At 37.4% G+C, this 27,457-nt stretch overlaps 1 protein-coding gene across 11 annotated transcripts in view; it reads left to right on the top strand.

The window, feature by feature from the left end:
* Nucleotides 1-27,457, top strand: part of LOC137252423 (serine-rich adhesin for platelets) — a 236,989-nt gene that overhangs the window by 27,185 nt on the left and 182,347 nt on the right. The window contains exon 1 of one of the 11 annotated variants that reach the window (XM_067788078.1): nt 14,540-14,610. The exons of the other annotated variants lie outside the window; for them this stretch is intronic. The gene's annotated coding sequence lies outside the window, so the exon portion shown is untranslated. Of the gene's footprint in view, nt 1-14,539; nt 14,611-27,457 lie in introns of those variants that run through there. 11 annotated transcript variants of the gene reach the window in all.

Below are 27,457 nucleotides of genomic sequence, written 5' to 3'. Positions count from 1 at the left end.
ACTAGAGGGGATAAATTATGCCCGAATGTAGGCAAAAGAGATCAATCGGAGACCGCTCTCTTTAGGTATTAGCCGCTCTATTTTGTGCAGGGTACATTCTCTCTCAATTCCGACGATAATCAAGTCTTTCAGTTCCGGTAATTCTTTCTATTTCTTCTATAAATTTCTTCTCCAAAATGCTTGAAGCCATTAACAAACATCAATTGAATTCAGTGCTTCGTCTTCCTGAAGCGATAAAGACATTTCCCGATTTCTTTGGCGAGAGCATTATCGATGTTGATGGTCCATTATCCAGATCCAGATATTTATCCTATTCGGTCACAAAACTAGTACCTATCGAGACCATTTCTGTTCTAGGTTACATCGCGGAAACTGCGAAGGAGATAAAGTAAAAAGAGTAAAAACGAAAATCGAGAAACAAATAGAAGACCTGTAGGTAGGTAGGTTGAACTGGCCTGTCCTTGAGGACCTCACATAGACTGATTGAGTCCGTAGTGTTACCAGAAGTTTGTTTTAACTACCAAACTGAAAAACCCTATCAAAAACCAGGACCTATTTTATAAAATAACTCCGTCCTCTTGGCAAATACTAGAAGCTTCCTAGGACTTAAGCCACTTGCTGCTTCTAGATCTGACAGCTGTATCACTCCTAATAACTGGAGTCTTAGCCTGGCAAGTGCAGGGCACGAGCACAGAACGTGCTCGATCGTTTCCTCCTCCAACCCGCACTTCCTACATCTGCTATCACTGACCAAGCCTAGTTTAAAGGCATGTGACGCCAGAAGGCAGTGTCCAGTCAGAATACCTGTCATGAGTCTACAGTCCTCTCTTTTTAATGATAGGAGCAACTGTGTTAGTCTAAGGTTGTAAGACCTACACATAATCTTCGACACTTTACAGCCCCGCGCTTGAACCCACGCCTTTCCCGCTTGGTCGATCATGTGCATCTCTCGCCTTCGCTTAATCTCGCCCAATCTAATTGGGACATCTACGGAGAAAGCTTCAACGGATGCGCCCTTTTTAGCTAGTTCGTCCGCTTTTTCATTCCCATCTATTCCCATATGCCCTGGGACCCAATATAGATGTATGCTTCTCCCTGTCCCGATTCTCTCCAGAGACTGCTTACACTCTAACACGCATTTAGATGCTGTGCTATGCGAGATTATTGCCTTAATTGCTGCTTGACTGTCAATATAAAAGTTAACACGGTTGCAGCTTAAGCTATTCTCTTCCAGGGTTCTAGAAGACCTGTACTTAGACAAAATTCGGTATATGTTCCACAAAGATAAAGTAGTAGTATGCAATTTTGCCAAAATGAGTGATGTTGCTGTTGTTGTTGTAGCGATAACAGGATTCGCCGCGGATAGGTGAGGTTGACAATTCGGTTTGGAGAAGCTATATATTGCGCTGGCAACCTGAAGGGTTGCGCTACACAGCCCCTTGAATCTGGTACTTTAGTTGCCTCTTACGACAGGCATACCTACCGCGGGTATATTCTGATCCCCTGACCCGCTGGGGGGCAAAATGTGTGATACCAAAATGAGTGATAACATGCCCGTTTTAAAACAAGGGCCATTCTCTATATATGTGAAAATATTGATGATGAGTCGAAGAAAACAAAGGGGAAAAGTATAGGAAAAGGACAGAGATGAAGTAGGGGAGAAAGCCGGACACCGAGAGAAAGAGGGAGGAGAAGCACAAAAAAGTCGAAAACACATAGGTGAAGAAAGAAAAGGGTGAAAGAGACGAACCAAAAAAGATCGAAGCAGGTGGCTAGAGAAAGATGGAGAATAAACAATTAAGGAAGTTCAAGTTTGGGCGAAATCGAATATAATATACCCAGCTGTGTTCGCTCACGTATATATGAGAAATAAATTTAAAGGGAAATGTCAAATACTAGTAAAAACTAAGTCGAAAAGAAAGTAGCTTCTTATAGCCTGTTTTTCAGTGCGAGTTAAACTTCAGTTAAAATTCAGCCACTTTGTTCGATAACATAACATTTTGTTGCTCATCTCAGCTCAAGCGGCCAAAGTGCCAGGGTTAAACTCTAGTTGTTGTTGTAGCGATAAAGACACTCCCCGAGGGTTTAGGGGAATGTTATCGATGTTGATGGGCCTTTTCCGGATATAGATCCGGTGCGTTCCGGTAACAAGCACCTTAAGGTACAAACCCGACCATTTCGGGAACGATTTAATACGACAACATTGTACCTTTTAGGCCACCCCCACCCCCTAGTTCCATGGAACTTCGAGGCGTCAGAGTATCGGCTGCCAAAGAAACAGGATTCGCAAATCAGGTTGGAGAACCTATAAATTGCGTTGGCCTCTTACGACAGTCATACCTGCCGCCAGTATATTCTAAGCCCCTAACCCGTTGGGGTTTAAGCTCGCACTGAAAAACCGAGCGTTAAACAGATGACGGATTGATTATTATATTAAACAGCCGCAAATACCATTTGCGAAAACATATGTTTGGCTTCCAATACCAACATTTAAGAGAGAAATAAAAACACTTTTCCGTAAAATTTGCCTTTTTGTGTTCACGATAAAATCGAAAAGCTGGCTCGATATATTCATGTTAAAAATATATTTTTCTTCATTCCCCACATGTATGTTCATATATTGAATGTTTACCAGCAAGCACCTGTGTACTCGTGTGATATATAATATACATACACATAAAGGCGTATTAGTGGCTAAAATTCTGAATAACAAAGATAGATGATCGAGTATATACCCGTTAAAACATATGTACGTTTCTATATGCATTCGTAAAAACCCCTAAACCAAGGGCACTGAAAAAACTCTAGCTCCAAATGGAATAGATATCCAGCTCAACCTGGTAGAGAACAGCGGATGTACTGCTTATAAAAACAATGTAAAACCAATGTTACTGAGCTCTTAGGGCGCGCCTATAATTATTCCACACAATTAGGATTAAAAGCGTATAGAATTTGTATGTACCTAAATGGTGACTAAAGGATAGCAACAAAAAGGCAACACTTCGTGACCAATTGCAAAGCGAGCAGCGGGGCATTCATATGGCTGAGTGTCAGCTGACACGACCTATCTTATGAGTGTGCAATGTAAACGAAAACTCACCGACGTGCAACGCCCGTACGTACGTAGCCCGGAACGTAGAAATCAAAACAATTTTGATTTTTTCCGTATGAACGTGTCAGCTGATCGCTCTCTCACTAGACAGAGTTGCCTAGTAATCTTTTGTGCGCTAATTTTTGACCGTTTGCAGTTTTATGCAAAAACACCTATTTAAAGTTTGAAAAATTGTGAAAATAATTCGAAATAATTATGTAAAAGTGCAGATTATATATATGTAATCTATTTATTTTTATTTAATATTAATTCCAGCCTTTTGCACCATCAAAAATTAAATTGGAAAAAGTTGATGTTTCCATAAGCATGCATGCAAAATGGTCAATGGCAACAGTGCTAATCTGTAAACAATACACACACAAATATCTTGTGTACATGTACATAGACGCACACATTGATTCCTACGGGCTTGAGGGTTCGGTCAAACGTGTTTCGTACGACCAACGTCCGTACGTACGGCACACGTCGGTGGGTAATTGCCGCATGAGTGAACATACAGTAGTGTAAAGTATGAATATTGGGGATTTCGTGTGCAATATTCAGCTCGCGAGAAGCCAGCTGATGAAAAAGTGAAATTGAGAAACATGTCCTAGTAACCATCGCTGTTTGTAAACTTTGTAATCTTGCTCTAATATCAATGATAAAGACTTAATTTAAAGAAAGTAAAAACCTCAAATGAAAATAGTGATTTTTTCCGGCTCAAGGTCCAATGTAATAAAACACTTTTTTAAATATCTCCCAATATATTTCAATCTCCTTCGGAGATCGTCTTCAGGGGATACATTAATTATCTTGTCCGATACACGACACTTGTTAGTTCGATAATTAATGTAACCCCTGAAGACGATCTCCGAAGGAGATTGAAATATATTGGGAAATATTTAAAAAAGTGTTTTATTACATTGGACCTTGAGCCGGCAAAAATCACACTTTGATAAAGTCAAAGTAAAAAGGTCGCTACAATCATATTTTAGTCAAATGAAAATACATATACAAAAATCACACTTTACTGCTTCGTTGCACTCCTGGGCTAACCAACCAATTTTGCAATGTGTGTGTAAGGCGCGATAACCTCCGAAGAGATCTAAGGCCGAGCTTCTCTTCCAATTTGCGTCGTGCTCCTCTTGATTTTCCCTACAAATTGGCAGGACGGGACCTACATGTTTTTATGCCGACTCCGAACGGCATCTGCAAGGCATATGAGTTTTCACTGAGAGCTTTTCATGGCAGAAATACACCCGGAGCGCTTGCCAAACACTGCCGAGGGGCGACCCCGCTTAGAAAAATTGTCTTCTAATTTAAAAACCTTATTTCTAAAATTTTGATGTTGCTTTGCCCGGGGTGCGAACCCAGGCCTTACGGTGTGGTAGGCGGAGCACGCTGCCATCACACCACGGTGGCCGCCACCAATTTTGCAATGCCGGTAAAAAATTGATGTGTAAATACTTTTTTTATGTTCAAATGTTTGTAATACAAATTTTGTGTAAAAGTATTACATACACAAAAATAAGCAAATGCATATACATATATGTACATACATACATAAATATATTGGCAACTAAGCAGGTAGATATACTTGCACTTTGTATTTTACCAGAAACGATGGCGTGATCACTTCAAAATTTCGCAAATAATTTTGCAAGAATATTTCAATTTTCCAAAGAAATAGTATGTACCCTGTAGGGAGAAGTTGTTGTTAAAAACTTTGTTGAATCTACGACGAAAAAATTTCCTTGGTGGAACCCTTTTTCTGCCCATTTGCTTACCTTCATACAGATATGCAGAGTTTACGTAAGGACAAGGCCTGAAAGTGTAGAGACAGAAGACATACTCATAGCCGAAGCTCCCTAAAACTAACAGCAGTTTTGTTTTGTAAATAGCATAGTACCTGGGCGACCGAGCTTTGCTTGGCAATTTTCGAGTATGCCGCATAACTTACTTTGTTCTACATGTCATCATTAATCAAACTCTACTTTTTTTATATGCACATATATTATATATTTTTACTTACCAATATTTGATTTCCTTAAAAATAGATTTCAAAAACATATCCAACACTAACCGCAAAATGAACTGGAATGAAAAACTTTGAAATGGGTAATTCCAGCCTATAGTATAAGGGATTCTTATGACAATTAGTGAAATCGATAACCAAGTTATTTAGGTAGAGTCTCTTCATGCGAATTATTAATGTCAAACATTTTTTAGTTATCCACTATGAAAGTTTCACAATTTTAATACATTCCAAAAACTTGTAAATTTCACGAATGACAACTATCAGTTAGTTTAATTAAATGTCTACTAATTTCCGTAAGCGCCATCTGTTGGTAAGTAGTTAAATGGTTAGATGTCGTTTTCAAATTGAACATATGCCTCTAGTATTCACCGGTAGAAAATTACCTTGGTGAGATATTTTTTTCCTACGGTGAGAAATCTTTCTAATAGTAATCTGTGAGAAATTACAATTATTCATTTCATATTTGCCAAAAATATGCATTTAAATATATTTGACTACAATTTGCCACGTTGCCTTGATATTGCATTTCAATTTTATTACGTGTATCAAATTTAGAAAATTAAGTCGAATCATGTGTAAGATTTTTTTACGAAGATTTTTAACTTTAATGTTCTCCTTTAAAGCTTTAATAGAATATGAGTATGTAGAGTACTATTTCGTCTAACTACCCTAACCCTAAATGGCAACCCTACTCAAACATTTCCCTATTGTAATGCGGAGGTCAAATACCTTTCGTTTGATACCCATATCGGCATATCTCATGCAATTTTTTTTAATTTCGAATAGGTGGCAACCCGAATTGTTTAACCAATTCAAAAATTTCCCTATTGTAATGCGGAGTGAAATACCTTTCGTTTGATACCCATATCGGCATATCTCATGCAATTGTTTTTTAATTTCGAATAGGTGGCAACCCTAATTGGTAACCCTACTCAAAAATGTCCCTATTGTAATGCGGAGTGAAATACCTTTCGTTTGATACCCCTATCGGCATATCTCATGAAATTTTTTTTTAATTTCGAATAGTGGCAACCCTAAATGGCAACCCTACTCAAAAATGACCCTATTGTAATGCGGACTGAAGTATCTTTCGTTTGATACCCATATCGGCATATCTCATGCAATTTTTTTTAATTTCGAATAGGTGGCAACCCTAAAAGGTAACCCTACTCAAAAATTTCCCTATTGTAATGCGGAGTGAAATTCCTTTCGTTTGATACCCATATCGGCATATCTCATGCAATTTTTTTTTAATTTCGAATAGGTGGCAACCTTCTGAAACATTCTGAGTCTTAGAAGGTGATACATTATCTCTGTGCCAAATTTCATTTAAATCGGTTGAGCCGTTCCCGAGATCGTTCGGCTATACAAACAAACAAGAATTGCTCGTTTAAAGTTATAAGATATGTCGGATATGTATAAGGTAAATAAGATTTCTGAACTAGAGAAAATCTAGTTACTATCGAACTGCATCAGAAGTATGTAACACTAGTTACTGACTTCCCTTCGGGGTATGTACAATAAAAGGTACAAAAAAATAAATAAAAGCGAAAAACATTAGTTGAAACCTAGCAAAAATTGCCAAAATTTCACATAATTTATTAACCCCTTTTAACCGCTAATTTATTACTAACGTCAATATCAATTAATATTTTTATTATTCACAACTCCAACAGAATTTAAGCCAAACGAATCATCTGCAGGTATTTGAAATTAGCACGAATGACTTTGCAATCAACAATTATGATGAGTCGAATTGCTAAATATTTGGCAATGAAAAAAAGCAAAATAGTACGCACATGATTTGGAAAGCCAAGAGGCAAAATATATCAAAGCAAATTTACCAGAAAAAAACTAAAAGAAATAAAACAAATAAAATCAAGTCATAAATATGTGCAGAAGTATAAAATTTGCATGTTAACACTCAAAAATCTTGTTTTAATTAATAATCATTTAACTAAGAAAACGCCACTTGATATGGCATATTAGCCCAGCTAGAATAACTTTGCGAAAAGTAACAGTGAGAGTAGATATGTTAGTTTTGTGCCCAGTATAAAGCAGTGGCGTAACAAGAGGGTGACAGGACTGGCAAAATGCCACGGGCCCCCGAACCAAGAGGGCCGCGAGCTCAAAAATATTTTTTTATATTGTACCTGAGTATTTTATTTTATTTGAAAAGTATATTTTTATAAGTTCTGATTAAAATCCAAAGTGATACAACTAAAGACCGTAATACAATTTCAAGTTAATCAAATGCCTTGAAACGTTTGAAAATTTGTCTAGAAGAATTGGAAAGGTATCGACATTTGAAAATTAAAAAATGGAAGAAAAAAAAAATGGTCCACCACCCCTGAATTTTCTAAAACTCGTAAGAGGAAGTTGAAACGCCATTTTAATGAACTTTGCGAAGATGAGCGCCTCAGAGATCTTTAAAGTTTGTTCAAAGTTAACATATTTTATCGATTATTGGACATCATCAACTGAGATCGCGTTTCATTTCAATGAATGAAATTGTTTAAAATTTTAGTGTTTTGCAGCCTTACACTTTAAATGTTTTAAATGACACTGATCTATTAAAAATTTAGTTTTGCGTCCACTTGCAGAGACGAAATAGAAAAATCGTCGTGTTTTAGAGAAAATCTCTATTTATTAATAATAAAAAAATCATTTTATGTCGTGCAGCTTTTCTGAAGTATACACTGCATTAATGCTATTTCTTACAATTGCTGTGACTACAGCCAGTGCTGGACGATCATTTTCAATACTAAAATTGATAAAAAAAACCTATTTAAGAAACCTTATGCGACTTATTTAACTTCGCTATTCTGTCTATTGAAAATTCTACGGCCCAATCTTCAATGAAACAATCACTATACTCAGTGATAGTCAGGCCGCACTCAAGGCAATGCTGGCGTTTAAAATAAAGTCAACACTGGTCATTGAGTGCGGAGAAAAGCTGAACAAACTAGGAGCACACAATGTAGTACTGTTGGCCTGGTTCCCAGGCCACAGGGCAGTCGAGGGTAATGAGCAGGCGGACAGCCTGGCTAGGGAGGCAGCACCGGCGCGACCCATCGGTCCCGTGCCGTTCCTGACAGTTGGCCCACAGGGAATTAGGGGGCATTTATTAGTAGAAGAGAGAGAAAAGAGAGAAGAATACTGGCGCAATATGTTCGAGATAATCTAAGTTACCGTTCAGAATTATAGCATAACTTGTTAAACGGAAATAATAGGCCTCCCGAAAGGTAACCTAAGAATCCTAACAGCTATTCTTACAGAACATTGTAGACTGAACAGCTGCATGCAGAAACTGGGCATACTACCGAATAACACATGCCGATTTTGTGATCGATCAGAGAAGACGGCGGACCACATCCTCCTGGAACGACACGCAATCTCAAGAAGCAGATCTAGGTTTATGGGCTCACCATGGCCAGAGCAATGCCACATTAAATCCCTCAAGTCAAGAGAACTGCGAGGGTTCATCAAGGAAGTCGGCATGAATGAGGTACTGTGAAGAAGGTGGGGGCACAATAGGCCAATGACCGCAGTGCAATCCTCAATTAATTATCTATCTATCTATCTATGGCCCGACCTTTAAACATTGATGATGTTATAGGCACTTTTGCGGAACAGAAATCTCGTAAAAAGACTTTTTAATAATAATCTTATTTAATAATCTTATTGAAGTTAAATTGTTATTTTTATGTCATTGTTAATGTGTGCAGGTTTCTTCACGATGTTGTTCCTTCAACGAAAAGATAGCGAATAGATGATTAATGCATTGAGATATTATGTTCTATGGATGAATGTGCAGTATTCAATACACTTGCCTAAGAGAGGAGGCCTATGATCCAGGGTTGAGTCATTTTGAAATGAAACAAATAAAAATAAAAAATAATTCATCATTTTAAATTTTCTTATTGATGAATAAAAAGTTATTTTTTATTAAAGCATTTCTTGAATAATGAATAACATTTTCTCGTTATTCAAAATATTCTAATTGATGATAACTGCCCATTCTTATTTTTGCAAATTTTTAATAAAGAGTTGAGTTATTATTCATTATTTACAAAATATGGAATAACAATAAAATTTTAGTTTTTATTCAGTTATTCAAAAATAAAAAATAAACCATCGAGATGCCCTGAAAATATACCCATATGCGTAACCAGTTCGCATGTAGTTCTGAAGCGCCTTAGGGTAATATTGAGATGATTTTGGGGAGTATTCGCGGGGTTTTTGGGGGCCGTTTGGGGGTAATTTCTGGGAAACCCTGAGGATCCTCCTGGGGTCTATTGGGGTCCATTCCAGGGGCTCCCACGCGATCCTCCTAGGGTTTTGGGTCATTTCGTGATGGCTTTTGCGACTCCCTCGGGGTCTTTCGGGAGGTCATTTTGACATGGTTTAGGGGAGTACCTCGGGGTTTTCCCGGGGTCATTCCGTGACCCTTTTGGGACTCCCTCGGCGTCATTCCGGGATCTTTTTGGGGACTCCCTCGGGGTCATTTCGGGGTTATTTCGGGATTGTTTTGGGGACTCTCTCGGGGTCCTCCCAGGTCATCCCGGATTGACCCCCAAATGACCCCGATGGAGTCCCCAAAACCATCCCGAAATGACCCCGAGGGAGTCCCCAAAAATATCCCGGAATGACCCTGAAATGACCCCGAGGGAGTCCCCAAAATGATCCCGGGATGACCTACGAATGCCCCCGGGAGGACCCCGAGGGAGTCCCCAAAACCATCCCGAAATGACCCCCAAATGACCCCGATGGAGTCCCCAAAACCATCCCGAAATGACCCCCAATGACCCCGATGGTATCCACAAAACCATCCCGAAATGACTCCGATGGAGTCCCCAAAACCATCCCGAAATGACCCCCAAATGACCCCGATTGAGTCCCCAAAACCATCCCGAAATGACTCCCAAATGAACCCGATGGAGTCCCCAAAACCATCCCGAAATGGCCCCCAAATGACCCCGAGAGAGTCCTCAAAATCATCCCGGAATGACCCCGAAATGACCCCGAGGGAGTCCCCAAAATCATCCCGAAATGACCCCCAAATTACCCCGAGGGAGTCCCAAAAAGGTCACGGAATGACCCGGGAGGACCCCTAGGTACTCCCCTAAACCATGCTAAAATAACCTCCAAAAGACCCCGAGGGAGTCGCAAAAGCCATCCCGAAATGACCCCAAAACCCTAGGAGGATCGCGAGGAGGATAGACCCCGGGAGGATCCTCAGGATGGCCCAGAAATTACCCCCAAACGGCCCCCAAAAAACCCCGCTAATACTCCCAAAATCATCTCAATATTACCCTAAGAAGCTTCAGAAATACACGCGAACTGGTTACGCTTATGGGTATATTTTCAGAGCATCTCGATGGTTTATTTTTTTATTTTTGAATAACTGAATAAAAACTAAAATTTTATTGTTATTCCATATTTTGTAAATAATGAATAATAACTCAACTCTTTATAGGGCCCCAGATGGGTTACGCTACTGGTATAAAGGTCAGTACAATGGCGAGCTAGTTAATGATGAGCTGTACGAGCTTTATGCAGACAGCGAATTGAAAAGGCGGCTACGCTGGCTAGGCCATGCTATGCGAATATAAGATGATGCTCCGGCTAAGAAAGTATTTTTATCGGAACCCGCCCTTGGTAGCAGAGGATATGGACAGCCCCTACTCCGCTGGAAGGACCAGGTGGAAAACGATTTGAATTCCCTTAGTGTGGCCAATTAGCGCCAGTTAACCCAGAAAAGAAACAACTGGTGCGCCTTGTTGGACGAGCACAACCGTTTAAACGTCAAAGTAAGTAAATAAAGGTTAGTTTAGGTTGAAGTGGTTGCTCGAGGGGATAGGTCAGTGGCGATTAGATCCGTTGTGATACCACGAAGACACTATTACTTTATTTTACCCTCTTCGATGTCCTTGATATCCTTCACAACTTGGCGCAAATTATCTTAAAAGGGAGCTTTCAGCAATCGCTGTCTTGCGCCACTAAGCGCCGGGCAGTTGCAGATGAGGTAAACCACGGGTTTCTCCTCTTCATCCTCCTTACAACTCCTGCAGCAACGACGAGAAGGTGCTCGTAATCATTATACATACCTACCTATAAGGCAGTGCCCGTTTAATACTCGTACAAGTGTAGAGATTGCAACTCTACTTGGGGTGTAAATGCAACGGTATCTTTTAACATTTCATTTTGGCCTAGATTTTACCTAGATTCCCGACACCACGGTGCTAGTAGCCATCTTTTAAATGTAGATGTGTTCATGATGAGAGCAAGTACTTCGCCTTGTCCTCATCTCCCATCTACATGTATGTATGTATTTCTACATACAAACGTATTACCCATAGTGCAAAGTTTGCTACCAACAACAAATATTCCCACTAGCAATCGACAAACGCTAAATCAAATGTCTAAATCAAGTGGGCAATTTGTAGCTAGCCATGATTGACAGAACTTACTAATGTTCCAATCTATGTATACCTACTCGTATTGCTATCGATTGATGACGATTCAGCTTAAATGCGATATTCATCTACAAAAACGTCCATAGCCACTTCACAACTTGTCTTTGATTGCAGTTGTGTGCAAAACATTATACATTACCTATTTATACTAGCAACAACTGGACAGGTACAAGGTGGAAGACGGCTTATGCTTTCGGTTGTTCGGTTCGAACCTCTTCTTAAGCACCTGTCTGCTCTAGCTATTCTCCAAAACGTTTCCTATGATCGTGAATAACTTTGCTAGAAAAACGAGGCCCAATTCCTCAAGATAATAGTTGAATCAAAAAAGAGAAAAAGTTGTTAACGAGTGCTTGGCTTAGTCAATTTTCTGAACTTAACACTGGAAAAAACCGTTAGTATTAATTGCGAATAAGTATGTAGTGATGTTGGAACATTTAGAACATATCTTCTACTAACTGTTCCCTCCAACTGCAGTTAATACTCGGGTTGATAAACGTGATCCCTTATATTACGGTTATAAACCTATCCACTCGAAAATAACGGTATCTGGTGGTAACTGTATCATACTAATCATAACATAGGAACATACATAAACTCGCATACAAGATACTGGCTTTGTAAGTTTCGGAAATTGTTGCAACTTGTGTTTTTTGCGTTAGTGTTGATTTAATATCTTTTTGTTATAGACTACTAGTTTTGTTGTTTTTGTTTTGTAAGCACTTGTATTTAAATTGTTTATTACTTTATTGCCACTGTTGTGGATGTTTCAAGTGTGCTTGCTCTGCGTGCTTCTTGGTCTTGGATCATTTGATTCATTTATGTCTGCGCAATTTATCGACGTTGATGTGTGGAAGTGAGACCGTCAATGAGTACTAGAAAATCCTTACATAAATTTATTGATTGTAATTTTTGAATGACTTTAAAAAACTAGTGAAGCAACCAAATAAAGTTAAATTTGTGTTAGGCTTTTTAACCAATGACAATGATACCATAAAAGAATGGTACTAACAATATTTTTTAGAATAATTTAGTATTTTAAAGCAATATAAATATATGTCCCCTGAAGAAGCTGGAGAGACTAGCCAAACGTCGGGCTGAAAAATGAAATAAAGTTTTTATTTTTGCATCTAATATACATTGGTCAAAAAGCCTAACCAAAATTTAATTATATAAATAAATTGACCGGAAAAATGCATTATCAAATAAAATTTAAATTGACTGAGAATACTTAATAGTTTACTTGTTTCGGGCCTAAGACTAATATCCGCTATGTAATCTTCAAATTAGTAAAATTAAGTTTTAGCTCTTATAAATTTTATAAGTAATAATTTCTTCTCTCTTTATGCCTGCATAAAGTCGGTATAATTGAAATAATACAAACTTGATTTAAGCGAAAAAACTGCAGAGTCATTCAACAGACGAGAACTTGGTTGTAGAGGCGGCTTCTTTGAAAATTAAGTAGTTTGTATGTAACTTGATAAAACCATGATTCAATTTCTTCGTATATTGCTATATGCAATTTTGAATATATTTTCTTGTCAGCAAACAGCTATTAATTGATTGGCATTTAAAACGATCGAGGGCACTACATACCAGACTTCCGGAACTCAGATAAGGCATAATCCAAAAAATTTACAAAAATCTTCAAAAGACACAATCAAGAAAGGCCAAAAACAGTGCAGGCTTACGAAATCCCGACAATACAAAAATATTGAACAGCCGGCTTTAAAAATGGGGTTTAAATTAATAGTGCATAAAAATAAATATAATACAATAAACAATATAATTATAACCGTAAAAAAACGATCAAAGAAAAAAGGCAGTACAAAAAATGGCAGGTACATTAATACATACCAGGGGGATGCACTAGCATATCTTTTAACAGTAGATGTTTTTATATGTTCAAGGCCCGGGTTTTCAGTAGTTGGTTAAGCTAAGCTTAAGCTAAGTTTGCTTAAACTCCAGTTAAACCACTCAGCATTTTTTCGGTCACAGTTTAAGGCCGCCTTTGAGGTTGGCTTTTTGTGCGGCAACATTGGTTCTTTTATTATCTAGATAATTTGTAGCTACGGCAACAGCTGGATTTTGACATGGAAAAAAATGTCTCCAGCAAAATATATATCTAGTTCCGGAGGTGATATCCAACATCATTATTTAATTATTTCTAAGCCAGATAGTTTTCGAGTTGATATCCAACGCCAACTTTCGAGAGATTTTGGAAAAAAAAAGATTTTCAGTTAGAAAAAATTTTTCTCAACGGGGTCGCCCCTCGGCAGTGGTTTCGTAGCACTCCGAGTGTATTTCTCCCATGATAAACTACGCAGTGAAAATTCATCTGCCTTACAGATGCCGTAGATTTAGTAGTACTAATTTTATGCGCAGCAATTTCAGAAAAGTAGATAAAGTTTGACGCTTAGCAGTCCATATAAAGTTTAAGCGTAAACGTAGATAGATGTAAAAAAAAACACACAGCTATTGTTGACCTTAAACATGTAGAAAATTGCCACTTGGTAAAGCATTGGAGAAAAGTATCGAGGTAAAGTATCGATACTTTACACAGTACTTCGAAAAAAGCATCGAGTACGAAATACTCGAGTATTTTTTGGAAAAGTGTCGATACTACCCACTCAGTACTCGTATCGTTCTATGACTAGGTACGATATATTTTCTCTCAATTAAAAAAACAAATTTAATAAGAACAGAAGAAAGAAAACTGCCATAGCTGGTTGCATAGATCCTTTTCGAGGCCTGCGAAAGCCAAGAGCTTATCAGCCCCACTGTTCAATCAATCGGTTATCACAGCATGATTTCTTGTCTTCTTAGGCAAAAAAAAAAAAAATTGATAAGGTCAGCTAGAAAATCTTTTTAAATCATGTATTGCTGTTGCAACCTTTGACCGATATAATAACAATTTTCTATTTTTCATTATAGGTAAGAATACTACTCGAACGACCAGACAGTGTTGTCTCAGAAAATCAATATTTCCTATGAATGTGACGTATGTAAGTATGTTTTCAGTCCTAAAGCTCAACCTTGTTTTACTTCCTTTATATTAGTTTCGCCAATTTCCAAAGAAAATTGAATTGAAATTTCCATAGAGATAGAGTCTTGAAACTTAGAACACACATCGGAACACGATGACAATTTAGCGTGAGAGCAAAAAAACTTTGGTGAGTTCTAAAAAACATCCAAACTTGGAAATTTTGCTTTCAAGTTTTAAGTATAGCTTCGGGCTTTATTACGTTGTAATAATTAGTATAAAAAAGCTGTCTCTATAGGATACGGATCGAGATATTTAGAAGGTCCGTTTACAACATATGGAGTCTTGCGACCGCTAGGAAAACTAGGAGATTACTTCAGAACCCTACAACAATGTTTTAGATCTGCCTAAAACCAATAGTTACCAAAAAAATGTTACCCTCATAAAGCAACCAGCCGAAAAATAAATTAATTAAATCATTTGAATTCAAAGCGTAAATAAAAATATATCAAAATATGCATAAATTAAGAGGTGCTGTTTATGTACTTTTTTTATTGTACTTGTATATTTTATACATACTTTAACACAAGCATGTGTTTAAAAGGCAAATAAACAAATTTTATTAGTTGAACTATTTATTCTTCAACACATAAATTTTTATTGTTTATGTATTAAAACAAGTACCCCAGAAAAAAGAAATATGTGCAGGGTGGGGCAATAACAACTCAACCAATTTTTTTTTTGCTGTATTATTATTTTTTTAAACGGTTTTATTTAGCTTGACTTGACAGGCAGGCCGCATGCACGGCCGTTGTGAACGAATTTTGCAATTGAAATTTAAGTAACTTCCCGATAAGCTACAAGCTTGAAACTTGGAATATAGTTCAGAACCCGATGACAATGCAATAATAGGAAAAAAATCATCGCTAGGTGGCGCAAGGATCGAGATATTCACAAAAATCGTATTTGTGGTCCGATTTGGCTCATATTTGGAAGACATAATAGATACAAGAATAGAAAGCGACCTATGAATAAAATCTCCGCTAGGTGGCGCAAGGATCGAGATATTCACAAAAATCGTATTTGTGGTCCGATTTGGCTCATATTTGGAAAACATAATAGGTACAAGAATAGAAAGCGACCTATGAAAAAAGTCGCCGCTAGGTGGCACAAAGATCGAGATATTCACAAAAATCGTATTTGTGGTCCGATTTGGCTCATATTTGGAACACATAATACATACAAGAATAGAAAGCGACCTATGATAAAAAATCGCCGCTAGGTGGCACAAAGATCGAGATATTCAAAAAAATCGTATTTGTGGTCCGATTTGGCCCATATTTAGAACACATAATAATACATGAATAGAAAGCGACCTATGATGTTTTGTTTCATATTTCGAACAAATATTACATACAGTCCGGTAGAAGTGACATCAAAATATTTTGGAGTTGGAGGGGGGACAAGCATAAGTGGCTCAGAGTCGATTAAAATCTTTGGAAGGATTATGTATTGAGGACTTAGATTGTAACAAATTATCAGAAAAGAGTCCTTGTAATAACGAGTCACTAAATGAACTAAATAGAATGAGAAGTAATAGGCAATTAAATAAAGACTAAAAACTTATAATAAAATATTAAGAAAAAAAAAATTTTAAATTAAACGATTTTATTGAAAACAATACTTATATGAAGTAATAATAATAGTAAAAGCTAGCAAATAATTAGGTAGTTCCTAGGTACTAGTCATCACACTCCTCATCAATCTAGGACGTTGATCAAACAATTAAATAAAAGCGTTGGACGCGTCAAATTTCTATTTATAGTCATATATAAGACCAACTGAAACTTAATAAGGTTATGATACGCCTCACATTTTTAGAAATTTTACGCGCCCAACGCTTTTATTTAATTGTCTGCTCAACGCCCTAGAGTGATGAGGAGTGTGATGACTAGTACCTAGGACCTACCTAATTATTTTACTGCTTTTAGTATTATTATTACTTCATGTAAATATTGTTTTCAATAAAACCGTTTAACTTAAAAATTTTTTTTAAATTATTTTTTTAAATTCAGATTGTGAAATCTACTTATGTATTTCATCCATTAGAATTTATGCCACCATGTCGGAATAATCAAATCCCTCAAGTGGCCGTTGCCAGAATTGATGACACATTTAATGACATAAATGGAAGTCTGGATCGATTGAATCGAGTGACTTGGCTGGTCAGTGGAAATCACCAAAATGAAAGATTAGATAAGTGAGAATGCTTCCTTTGGAATATTCAACGTTCTCTAGGAATAAACCGATTCATGGATGCAAACTCTAACTCCTCTTAAATGATTCTGAGTTACAATAAGAATATCTACTGAACCAAAGTGTCTTCATCTATTTATTTATTTATTTTGCAAAACATAGGAATATTCCAAGAGCAGTTTCAGTAGATGTTGTACGACAAGCGACGAAACAGACATATGCGTACATGGCCTAGCGATAAACCTGTGATATTAAGTATTTTATTTTTTATACAACTAAAAATAAAATTCTACAAACAAAAATTGGCTTTTATTAACACGCCTATATATGTATATAAGTTTCACTTGTAATTGTGTATATATGTAACTAATGTACTCTAATTTGAACTAAGAGCTAGTGGCTTATTACTCATAGTATATCTCCCCACTTTAAAGTCCCCCGGTTTAAAAAGTACACGGTTTTTAAAGAGTACCTGGATCTGAAAAAAACCTGGCACTGAAAAAGTAGGTGCTTTTAAAAAAGTACTGAGGTTCGCAAAATGAACCTGTTTTGTTAAAGTATCCGGATCAGGAAAAGTACCCAGTTCTAAAATATTAGCCGGATCTGAAAAAAGCCCGTACTTAAACAGTAATACAAAAACACGATTTTTGAGCGAATAAAAAATAAACTGAACTTGTGGACATTGTGAATTTAAGTAGGTAAAGATTATATCGAAAGTTTATTTATATTTTGGTTCCTCATACAAAATTTTACATTCATTTAATATAAAGGAAGTTATTAAAAATGTATAATCTTTTTATTTCCTCTTTTTGTTGCACTGGTAAAATGACCTCAACTATGTGTAAGGTTTCACATTTCTAGCTTAATGATTAGCTACTTAAAAATCGATCGCAGGATTTCACAGTCACATCGAGAAAAAATTTTTTTCTTAAATATTACAACGTAATTAGGACCGAAGCTATGTTCAAACTTGCAGGTCACTGGGTTGTAGAAAAGTTCCTTAAAACTTGAGGGCAAAATTTCGAAGCTCGGAAGATTTTTTGAATTTTCATGATCCTTGGACCAACTAGCGACAACTTTTTTCCCTCATGTTGCATTGTCAAGGGATTCTGAAGTATGTTCTTAGTTTCACTAATCTAGCTCTACGGCAAATAACCCAAGCACCGGTCGCAAAATTCCACATCTTGTAAATGGACTTTCTGAATATCTCTAAATATTTCGATCCCTGTCTCATCTAGAAAACTCGTTTATCCTAAATATTACAATAGAGTCCAAATCTTCGTTCAAAGTTTCAGATCTCTGAGTTATTGGGAAGCTCCAAGTTCGAACCACTTAGCAGTTTTTTCCCTAATTTTAAATTGTTATCGGGTTCTGATATGTGTTCCAAGTTTCAAGACACTAGCTTTCCGGGAAGTTACTCAAAAATGGATTGCAAGATTCTTCAATTTTGTTGGGGAATTGCCGGAAAAACATCAAACGAAACTAGTACATATAAAGGAAATAATTAAAATTTTTCCTTCATTATTGTTTAAAGTTTATTTTAAAAAATATTTAAAATCTTTACGTAGATGTACTTTAAAAGTTTTTTTAACAAAAATTTATTTTTAAAGTAAAGTTTAAAAGTTCACGGCGTTCGCCTACCACATGGAAGACCCTGAGTATAAGTCCTGAGCAAAACCACGTCAAAAACTTAGAAACAAGTTTTTTCAATTCCACCTTCGGGAGTAATGTGGTAAACACTGCGATTGTATTCCAGACATGATAAGCTTTCGGTGAAAACTCATCTGCCTTGCAGATGGTTGAGGGTCGGCGTTAAACATGTAGATTCCGTATTTTAAAAGTTTGAATCTGAATATTGTTATTACAGTCGGCTTTAAAATAATTTTCATTCAATCATCTTTTACACATAGGTGAAATTGAATAAACGAACTCTGCATTTTTGAATTGAAACTAAGAAAATGACAATCGTATTCAGTCCTTTATCAGATCATTACGGCCGACTTGATATGGATACAGTGCGCTGGCCAAATTCTAGGTACAAGTCCCAGAAAAAGTAAAAACAAAATAATATTGCATAAAGATGGTTTTCTCAACGGGCTCATCTCTTGGCTGCATAAAACACCCTAAGCCCCGTCAATTTGTATGTAAAAATTAAAAATTTTATCATTCTAAAAACTTTAAGCCCAAATCTTCTCGTAAGTATTTCGGCCAAGTTATTATTTTTATTACTTTTGTTTGCGTTAGAAATTGAAAGAAATCTTTTTAAATGCATTTTTATTTATATGTTTTTTTTAAGCAACAAAATAAATGGATTTGAATTAAAATATCTATTAAAAACTTAGGAGCGGTGAATAAATTAAATTTACTTATGCAATGTACAGAGCCCACGCATTTTTCGCTGGCTTACACTTAAGACAATAATATTTTACATATAAATTTTGATTTAATACATTTATGTAAATATACTATCTACATTTATGTCTAATTAACTTACATCTCATTTACATTGATATTTGATTTGTTTATTTATTAAAATTTCCATATTTCGAATCGTACCGATGCTCATGACTAATTCTGTAAAGACCTTCGCCCAACATTAAATCAGTATGTAAGTAGATGTTGTTTTTGTTTATTATTAAAATATACACTTTTATTGCTTTATATTTGGAATCACCATTCACGCATAGACATTGTAATTTAAAATTGGAAAAACATTGACCATTCACAGTTTACGATACGAGCTATATTTTGTTTTGACATCTATTAAAGGTGATTATTGATGAGGTGCTGAAGTGTTGGGGAGACAAAAGTTGCTTTGGATTTGGAAAATGATATTCAGTTCAGGTAGTAATCAAAATAATCAAAAGCAGATATAGAAAGGCTCTCTCTGCCTGTAAAGCAGCCCTTAATAAAAGGTGAGACCCAAAGACGCGCACAAAACACTGGTGTACATCAGACGAAAGATAACTTCTGAAAGTTATGCTTAAACTGTTTCAAGTATGAAATGTATGTTACAAACGGACATATTGTAACGAATTTGCTTGCAAATCCTTTTATTTGCAATCCTCTGCTAAGTTCGAATCACTAAACTGTTGAATAAATAACTCCAATTTGTAATAATGCAAAATGGCCTTTATTAAAGTACTTCACAATAACAAACTGTGCAACGAATAGCTTGCTTAATAACCACACTGATTGATAGCTCAATGAAACTCTACTATTCAAAATAACACTGCTATTGCTCGCTAGATATCGTCTTAATCAAACTGCTTGACAACTCAAATCAAACTGAATTACTTCTTACTCGCCTGCCCCGCTTTTATAGTTTACGCTGCATACTTCTAGGCTCTTCCATTTCCAGAACTTACCAACTATATTCGTGTGTGTATAGTTCTCATATAGTTCCTACTTGTTTACAATTGTCTACTTTTTAGCGCTTCTCAGATGTACATATGTGAGTTTGTAGTTTACAGTCTCCCGCACACACATAAGCGTATAAGTAAATTCATCTGTGTGTGACATCCCATCTCTCGCTGCCTTGTATGTAAATGTTGCTCGTCGGAATGTGTACATATGTGTAGACGCAATTATTAATTCGTTTATGTAGATACATACTGATTGAATTATTGATGTGAATTCACGTCACTGCTTAGCATCGGCCTGGAGATGGCAGCACTCCTTAGTTTTGCTAATATTCGTAACACTGCCCTCCACTTAAGTCTGATCGTCCCGATCAGACAAATCTTCCAATCTAAACGCCGCTAGCATCTCCAAATGTACCACCCTTCTAATCCGTGGTTTCCCAGTGGTTTGTATGCGGTAGATGGTATCACTGATCTTCTTCACAACTTTGTACGGGCCTTCCCAACTGCACCGAAATTGGGCTGGAACACCTTTCCGCCGGTGAGCGTTGTTTAACAGTACCAAATCTCCATTCCGGAAACCTTCCGAATTATTTTCCCTGTCGTACCTGTGTTCCATCTTACTACTCATTATTCTGGATCGTTCTCTCGCACTCTGTTGCTTGGTCAATGAAGAACTACTTTGTAGAGATTGTTCTTGACGGATTGGCTTCACATACTCAGTATCGTTCCGACGTTTCCCAACAAAAGTGCGCGCTGGCTTGAAACCATCCTTGCATTCTTTCTGAAAAATTCTTTCAGTCATTTTAGTGCGTCCATTATGGTTTGTTGATGCCGGTCTTTTCCTCGCAGGTACTTTTAATTTCGCTTTATTTGGCACATTCGATCCATCAAACTTTGCTCGATATACTTTCCTTGACTTTCGTGGTCTCTGTCGAATCTCCTCCACCAGCACTCGCTTACTGATGAACCCTTTTTCCAAACTGAAGTTAAGTGGCACATCTTGGTTCTCATAATGTATCACCCTTCTCTGCATATCGATCTTGATGTCATGGTCAACCAAGAAATCCACTCCCAATATAACTTCATCAACGATCTCCGCCACAACGAATTTGTGTAGAACCATGACCTTCCCAATTAGGACTTCACATATTACTTCTCCCTGGACTTGGTTATATTCGCCTGTGACCGTACGCAACCTCGCTCCAGGTAATGACTTTACTCTCTTGTAGACCAAATCAGATCGAATCAAGGAATGAGATGCGCCCGTATCTACAGTCAGTACACGCTCCTTGCCATCCACATTCCCTCTGACGGTAAGACTGCTTGATTTCCTTCCAATTTGCGACACAGATATCACAGGACATTCAATAGCCGCGGCAAGTTTTCGTTCTTTATCTCTTACTCGCTCTTGCTCATCTCCTCCAGCTTTGCCTTTACGGCCACCCACATTGTTGGAACTATTAGGACCAAGATCGCAATGACGTGCAATGTGACCGGACTCCCGCATTTGAAGCATTTGATAACTTTTTCACTCCGCTTTGCGACCCTTTCAGCACCTCCAATATTGCGTCTACCCACTCTGGCCTTTCTACTTCCACACGGCGTGCTTTGAAAACTGGCTTACACAGAAGCGACGCTGTTTCCTGAATCAGAGCTTGTGACACCGTTTCTGCGAATGTTGGCTTTGGGTTTGCGTATGTAGCTCGCTTCGTTTCGACGTCCCGTATGCCATTTATAAAGCTCTGAATCTTCACTCTTTCCGTGTATTCCAAGGGTGCATCCGCATTTGCAAGATGAGCCAATCTTTCAATGTCCGAAGCAAACTCCTGCAAAGTCTCGTTAGCTTTTTGGTAGCGGTTTTGCAATTCTATTTGAAATATCTGTTTCCTGTGTTCGCATCCGTATCGCCGTTCTACAGCAGCCATCAATGCGTCATAACTGTTCCGTTCGTACTCTGGAATAGTCTGTAAGATTTCCGCGGCAGGCCCTTTCAGTGCCACGAACAGAGCTGCAACTTTATCTTCAGCATTCCATTGGTTCACTGCTGCGGTCTTCTCAAACTGTAGCTTAAAGACCTGAAAAGGAACAGAACCGTCAAAGGATGGTGTCTTTACCTTTGGATTACTAGTGGAAACTGCTGGGCGATTTAGTTGCAACTGCTCGATACGTCCTCTCAAAGCATCCACCTCGGCCTCGATTTTTTCTTTAAACTGTAAAATTTTTGTATCTTGCGCCTCCAACTTCGAGGAAATACGTCCTTCTTGCTCTTCCAGTTGAGCAGAGATCTGCGATGATATCTGTGCTGAAATTTGAGCCGACATTTCGGATATCCGTGCCTCTTGTGCTTCCATCTTCGATGTAATCTGTGTCGACATTTCTGACATACGCGTTTCTTGTGCTTCAATCTTCGATGTTATTCGTGTCTCTTGGGATTCCATCTGTGATGACATATAAGTTTTCTGTTCTTCTAGTTGAGATGACATATACGTTTTCTGTTCTTCTAGTTGTGATAACATGTTGGTGGATATTTGTGATGACATTTCTGTTATACGTGCCTCTTGCGCTTCCATCTTGGATGTTACTGTCGATGTTTGAGCAGTTATTGCAGCCAATATCATGTTCAAGTCTGTGCTGGTAATTGTCTGCGATGTTTCGTTTTTCTCTTCAATTTTTGTTGTTGTCTCGTCCCCATCAGGATAAAAGACATACTCGTCCACATCAATTCCTTCTGCTTCCATTGCCTCTCGTAGCCGTGCCTGAAGTTCAAGTTTAACGCCGCTTGTATTCAATCCACGGCACTCCAACTCCTTCTTTAGTTGCTGGATCTTCAATTCACTGAACTTTGCCATGTCCTTGTTTTCCTCTGGAATTTATTCAACAATTCCTCTTCTGACACCAATTGTAACGAACTTGCTTGCAAATCCTCTTATTTGCAATCCTCTGCTAAGTTCGAATCACTAAACTGTTGAATAAATAACTCCAATATTTAATAATGCAAAATGGCCTTTATTAAAGTACTTCACAATAACACTCAAACTTTGCAACGAATAGCTTGCTTAATAACCAAACTGATTGATAGCTCAATGAAACTCTACTATTCAAAATAACACTGCTATTGCTCGCTAGATATCGTCTTAATCAAACTGCTTGACAACTCAAATCAAACTGAATTACTTCTTACTCGCCTGCCCCGCTTTTATAGTTTACGCTGCATACTTCTGGGCTCTTCCATTTCCAGAACTTACGAACTATATTCGTGTGTGTATAGTTCTCATATAGTTCCTACTTGTTTACAATTGTCTACTTTTTAGCGCTTCTCAGATGTACATATGTGAGTTTGTAGCATAGCGGAATGATACAAGGTGGCAGCATGGTGACATACCTACAAACATAAATACAAATTCCATGTACTTTGTTTTTGTAAATTCGATGGACAATTGTCAAAATCGTACGGCACCGGAAGTTGATGTATCAAATCAAATAAAAAAAGGGTATAATCAGCTGTTCCATGCTGCCACCTCGTATCGTTGCGCCATGGTTTGTAGTTTACAGTCTCCCGCACACACATAAGCGTATAAGTAAATTCATCTGTGTGTGACATCCCATCTCTCGCTGCCTTGTATGTAAATGTTGCTCGTCGGAATGTGTACATATGTGTAGACGCAATTATTAATTCGTTTATGTAGATACATAATGATTGAATTATTGATGTAAATTCACGTCACTGCTTAGCATCGGCCTGGAGATGGCAGCACTCCTTAGTTTTGCTAATATTCGTAACAATATACTTGAGTTATGAAGAAATTCCGAGAATTTGACTTCACTATCCAGAACGTCTGCCTAAAAATTAAATTTCAATAAGAAGCCCGCATTCCACAGTCGTCTTCATGAGTGGCTTCAGCCTGATGGTCAGGTTGGGAGACGGTATCTACTTTAAGTAAAATCATACCAAGAATTTAGAAAATTAGTCAATTAGCTAAATATTTTGAAAAAAAGAAACAACGCGATATCAGGACGGACAAGCCGAGAGCTGTTTCATTATACCTTGTTAAGCTCTTCAAAACCTTTTCTCCCGCTGGTAGGATTCAAATCCGCAATTCAGCCAAAAAAAAGTCATATGTGGCCAGTTTAATGAGAAAATGGAATGCCCTTTTTCTCTTGCCACACTTTTACGGGTACGTTTATAAGTTTCGCTTTTATTTACACCTTATACAATAAATATCGTTTTTACCGTCGACCGTTCAAATGATACAATCTTTTTTGTCGCGGAATTTGACCTCAGAATAAAAGTCCAATTTAAAGTATGCTTAGGCTATGTGAAGTCCAGCAATCAGCGCGTGAGGTTCCTCAAATTGTATGGCTGCAAATATCAGCAAGCTGAACAAAGGCTGCCCACCATTCATTGACTTCATCATTTATTGGCGCATAGCTGACCAAGCGATTATGACCGTTGTGTAACAAGTTGCTTCAGCTATTTCTTTTCAACGAAAATTGACGCCAATTGGGAGCACCAAGATATCTCAAGTCTTCCTACACATGCCTCCACCAACTCAGCAGAGGTCTTTCCCTTCCCCTGCTACTAAACTGCGTTGTCGATTGCAACATTTCTTGGGTAAATCGTCTTCGTCCATTCGTATAACATTACCGAGCAAGGGAAGCCTTTGGGCTTTTATTCATTGCACTATCTTCATAGCCGCGTAAAGCTCATACAGCTCATCATTATAACTCCTTCGATAGTTGCCATCGGCATCACGGAAAGCTTCATAAATCTTCTTGAGAACTTTTCACTCGAACTCTCCAAGAGCCATATCATCTTCACTCGATACTGTCCATGATTCCGAGCCACACCAGGAAAAATATGATGAGCCACTTGTAGAGAGTGTTTTTATACGTCGAGAGAGGACTTTAATTTTTAATTACCTAATAGGGCTGATCACATTCAACACGGCATCTACAGACCACAACCACAATAAAGCAAGCACTGGCTTATTGATTACTTTGAAAGCGGTAGCCCCCAATATAAATTACAGCAAACAGTAGCGGAAAATTTAGAAACAAATATTAATTTGTTTTAAAAACGCCCAAAAGAATGATTTTAGCTTTTATTATCTGCTATTTGCTTTTATTTTAGTTTTTATTGACAAAATAAAAAGGACGCCACTAACTGTCGCTTCCCAAAAATAGAATTAGGTTTAATCTGGCTACAACAGCTGTCGTGATTGATTGTCGTGCTGCTCTGTTGCGCCGAAAATATCGATGCTCATAAGAACATGTGTAAAAATAATATCACAGATGTGGCGGCTACACCGCCGTCGTGAATGTAGTCAGCCCTAATCTGTCCAAAGTAGCACTTGCTGGCAAGAGTTATTTGATTTCTAAGCTGACATTGTTTTAGCTCTTAATTTTGGTCCTCAGATAGACGAAGTCCTTCACAGTCTCAAGTTTATACCCCTCAACAGTGACGTGGCTTCCAAGGCGCGAATATCATTGACTACAAAGAAATCTGAAAGGAGATTAGGCGTGGAAAAATTTGTTTTTCAATAAGTAGATATCTTAAAGCTCCAAACTATGATATAGTTACATATAACATAGTTTACCGGTTTGGGCCCATAACGAACTGAGGAAAGGAATTAGAGGTTCATATCTGATTGGTAAAAATTTCAGTTATAAGCTTTTAAAGTGGATTTCTTATACGACAGATTGTTGAAGTTTATTTTATTTGGAAAGGTCGATTGAGTAGGTATTTCGTTGATGATCGTTAGCAAACATGTGCATATGGGTGTTTTGAGACAACTTTTCATAGCGGAACCGTAGAACGATTTTGAATTTTTTTTTTTTTTTTTGATAGGGGGTTTCAGTTTGTCCGTTAAAAGAAATTTCTGGTAACACTACGCACTCATTCAGTCTATGTGAGGTCCTCATGGACGGCCAGTTTAACCTTAACCTAACCTTGACATTAGTCAAGCGAATTACAAAAACAAAGTACTTAGAATTTTCAAGGGGTTGATAAGCGCAATTCAGAGCTTCCGCAACACAATTGTCAGCCCCATCTAAGCGAGACGAGTCCGGTTACAAATATGCATCTATCATACGCAAATTAACAAGCGAGGCTCTGGCGACCCCAAGTTCCTCATGGAACTAGTGGGAGTGGGGCGGGATGGCCTAAAGGGTTCAATGGGATCATATTAAATCGTTTCCGCGATGATTGGGCTAGTACATTAATGGTGCTTGTTACCGGAACGTACCGGATCTATGTATATTCGGCAAAGGACCGCTAACATCGATAACACTACTCAAAACCTTCAGAGAGTGTCCGTATCACTACAACAGCAACAACAACATGGAATTATTATTTATGTTTGTATGTACATATGTATGCCGACCATATATGTAATACTTCTATATCATAACTACTGAATTGTGCAGCCTGTAAAACATTACAGTACAGATATACAACGATAGAAGGAGACAAAACCTCAAGGCTGTCGTTAAATTTTTGTAAAAAAGGCGTTTAAATATATGTATATTTCAACAAGCCGTCTTGCTTCTATAAATATTGTACATTAGGCTATTTCGTTCAAAAAAGGAAAATGAAGGCACAAAAGAAAATAAAATGTTCCATACATCAAAGGCAATTGATGTGGTGAGGTGAGGTGAAGAAATGCCTTTACTTTCAGCGCACAAAAATAAAGGTCTGTTTGTCGCACCATCCGTGGGCGTATGTAATATTTGTATAGTGTCAGAGAAAGCTTTAAGACAAGTTCTCAAGGCATGCCCAATTGGAAATGCAAAATTAAGTTTAATAAATAAAATTTTTCAAAATGCAAGTGATGCATTCTCCAATAGCCACCGAAAGTTTATTGAGCAATGACATCTTTAATAATCACCGGACACAGCTGTGTAAGGAAGTAATAAGTTTTTATTTGGATATTCGTTTGTTTTTTGAAACGAAAAAAGCACGAACGAAAAAGAGTATGTTAGAAAAAAATTTACAAAATTGATATTATTTCAACACCAATAGCAGTCAGTGAGTACTGGACTCATATTTTGTTTACTTAAATAAAAATTTACATCATTAAAAAACTCAAAACGTTTAAAGAAATGCTTTTTGGGATGTATGTATAAGTATATTTTTATACATGTATATTTAAATTTTTTCATTTTAAAAATATGAATTCCTCGCCTTGTTTTTTTTTACTATTTATGTAAATAATGTACTTTGTATGGCTGCAGTCCATGTTTAAATAA

This window comes from Eurosta solidaginis, chromosome 5 (assembly GCF_040869045.1).
Source record: "Eurosta solidaginis isolate ZX-2024a chromosome 5, ASM4086904v1, whole genome shotgun sequence".
Taxonomy (NCBI): domain Eukaryota; kingdom Metazoa; phylum Arthropoda; class Insecta; order Diptera; family Tephritidae; genus Eurosta; species Eurosta solidaginis.
This window is presented reverse-complemented; position numbering and strand designations above follow the sequence as displayed.